This window comes from Lucilia sericata, unplaced genomic scaffold (assembly GCF_015586225.1).
Source record: "Lucilia sericata isolate MDLA Ls3-8-SP2 unplaced genomic scaffold, ASM1558622v1 Contig001390F_arrow, whole genome shotgun sequence".
Lineage (NCBI taxonomy): Eukaryota > Metazoa > Arthropoda > Insecta > Diptera > Calliphoridae > Lucilia > Lucilia sericata.
The window spans coordinates 70,659-73,988 of record NW_023995330.1 but is presented as its reverse complement, the minus strand read 5'-3'; the positions used below and the strand labels follow the sequence as shown (position 1 = coordinate 73,988).

Genomic DNA, 3,330 nt, shown 5'->3' with positions numbered 1-3,330 from the left:
GAAGTAGAACTGAACTAGAATCTGAACTAGAATGAACTAGAACTGAACTAGAACTGAACTAGAACTGAACTAGAACTGAACTAGAACTGAACTAGAACTGAACTAGAACTGAACTAGAACTGAACTAGAACTGAACTAGAATGAACTAGAACTGAACTAGAACTGAACTAGAACTGAACTAGAACTGAACTAGAACTGAACTAGAACTGAACTAGAACTGAACTAGAACTGAACTAGAACTGAACTAGAACTGAACTAGAACTGAACTAGAACTGAACTAGAACTGAACTAGAAAACTAGAACTGAACTAGAACTGAACTAGAACTGAACTAGAACTGAACTAGAACTGAACTAGAACTGAACTAGAACTGAACTAGAAAACTAAACTGAACTAGAACTGAACTAGAACTGAACTAGAACTGAACTAGAACTGAACTAGAACTGAACTAGAACTGAACTAGAACTGAACTAGAACTGAACTAGAACTGAACTAGAACTGAACTAGAACTGAACTAGAACTGAACTAGAACTGAACTAGAACTGAACTAGAACTGAACTAGAACTGAACTAGAACTGAACTAGAACTGAACTAAACTGAACTAGAACTGAACTAGAACTGAACTAGAACTGAAACTAGAACTGAACTAGAACTGAACTAGAACTGAACTAGAACTGAACTAGAACTGAACTAGAACTGAACTAGAACTGAACTAGAACTGAACTAGAACTGAAATAGAACTGAACTAGAACTGAACTAGAACTGAACTAGAACTGAACTAGAACTGAACTAGAACTGAACTAGAACTGAACTAGAACTGAACTAGAACTGAACTAGAACTGAACTAGAACTGAACTAGAACTGAACTAGAACTGAACTAGAACTGAACTAGAACTGAACTAGAACTGAACTAGAACTGAACTAGAACTGAACTAGAACTGAACTAGAACTGAACTAGAACTGAACTAGAACTGAACTAGAACTGAACTAGAACTGACTAGAACTGAACTAGAACTGAACTAGAACTGAACTAGAACTGAACTAGAACTGAACTAGAACTGAACTAGAACTGAACTAGAACTGAACTAGAACTGAACTAGAACTGAACTAGAACTGAACTAGAACTGAACTAGAACTGAACTAGAACTGAACTAGAACTGAACTAGAACTGAACTAGAACTGAACTAGAACTGAACTAGAACTGAACTAGAACTGAACTAGAACTGAACTAGAACTGAACTAGAACTGAACTAGAACTGAACTAGAACTGAACTAGAACTGAACTAGAACTGAACTAGAACTGAACTAGAACTGAACTAGAACTGAACTAGAACTGAACTAGAACTGAACTAGAACTGAACTAGAACTGAACTAGAACTGAACTAGAACTGAACTAGAACTGAACTAGAACTGAAATAGAACTGAACTAGAACTGAACTAGAACTGAACTAGAACTGAACTAGAACTGAACTAGAACTGAACTAGAACTGAACTAGAACTGAACTATGAACTAGAACTGAACTAGAACTGAACTAGAACTGAACTAGAACTGAACTAGAACTGAACTAGAACTGAACTAGAACTGAACTAGAACTGAACTAGAACTGAACTAGAACTGAACTAGAACTGAACTAGAACTGAACTAGAACTGAACTAAACTGAACTAGAACTGAACTAGAACTGAACTAGAACTGAACTAGAAACTGAACTAGAACTGAACTAGAACTGAACTAGAACTGAACTAGAACTGAACTAGAACTGAACTAGAACTAGAACTGAACTAGAACTGAACTGGAACTGAACTAGAACTGAACTAGAACTGAACTAGAACTGAACTAGAACTGAACTAGAACTGAACTAGAACTGAACTAGAACTGAACTAGAACTGAACTAGAACTGAACTAGAACTGAACTAGAACTGAACTAGAACTGAACTAGAACTGAACTAGAACTGAACTAGAACTGAACTAGAACTGAACTAGAACTGAACTAGAACTGAACTAGAACTGAACAAGTATTCTTATGTGGATCCAGAATTATTCTTCTTAAATTCCTTTGGAAAGTGTAATTTTCCATTAACTTAAGTTATTTTTGATTAAAAAAATAATAATTAATTGATTTTTTTATAACTAGTTTAAAGTTTATTTAATAAACTATTTTAACTTACAATATAATTAATACTATCTTTAAAATACAGCTAAATATGTATATATCGTTTTAACTCCATCCATATCAAAATTTACAATTCCGTTGATTGAGCATTGGGGTTAGCATTCTGAATACCCAAATTCTGTAGTTTTGAATGCGGACAATTTGTTTCTTCAATTTCTTCTTGAAGAACATCTCACGGGTGATGGCTTTCAAATCCTCGGTAGTGCAGTGCTTAAAATTGCGCACACTTTTCGAAATCAATTCACTAGTTAATACGATTTTAGTTTATTCAAACGCAAATAGCGAGCCTCACGTCTTTTCAATTCTTCACGATACATAAACAGAGTATAGCTGACAGTGGGTTTTCTGGTAGTTGAGTTAGTGGTAGTAGTGGAGGTGGTGATGTTGGCGTTAGGCATTTTATTTAAATTTTTAATTTCTCTTAAAATCTTTGGTATTCTCTGTTGATGTTACTCTTTTAGCTCGTAGGAGTAAATGATACTTGTTTTCGTTTATCATTTAGTTTATATAGGTTAAAATATCTTCACTTCTTTAGGTGACCTAATTTGTGTGTGTTGTTGTTGAACTTTTTAAAAAAAGGTTCATTATCCCATTCATTTAGGTATGATTGGCAGTTAGTTGGTAGCAGGTAGATTTTCGCTTTTCATTACAATGTTGATGTAGCCAACCATCCACACTTTCATTCTTAATCCCCTGCTTGTTTTTTATGACAAGATTTCATTAATCCGTGTGTTTTAAGCCTTTTAAAAAATATGCATACATGCAACATTGTGTTGTAGCATTCTTATTGCCTCATATTTATCTTAGTTCACGATGTAGTACTAAATTCTTTTATTTGTTGTTTGTTGTGGATTTTTAAATATGCCAAAAAATTCCCATCATAATTTTTCCAATTTGCTGTCAACATCTGCTGTTATGATATGCAGATTCTTAATGCGTTTCGTCAATTAAAATGCCATTACGGCAATTGGAAGATTAGCAAAATCTGTAGTCAAGGATAGATTTGCTTAGGTGTCTTAGGCCTAAAAATGTTGAAAGAAAGAAGAATGTTTAGAAATTGATCTTGAAGAAAATTTACCTACCTAACCAATTAAACTAATATTTCTTATGCATAATTAATTAATAAATAATTCTCAATTTGATGTCAAGCCACCATATTT

At 33.7% G+C, this 3,330-nt stretch overlaps 1 pseudogene; it reads right to left on the bottom strand.

The window, feature by feature from the left end:
* Positions 1-2,208: 2,208 nt before the first annotated feature.
* Positions 2,209-2,624, bottom strand: LOC119611208 (annotated as a pseudogene).
* Positions 2,625-3,330: the final 706 nt, after the last annotated feature.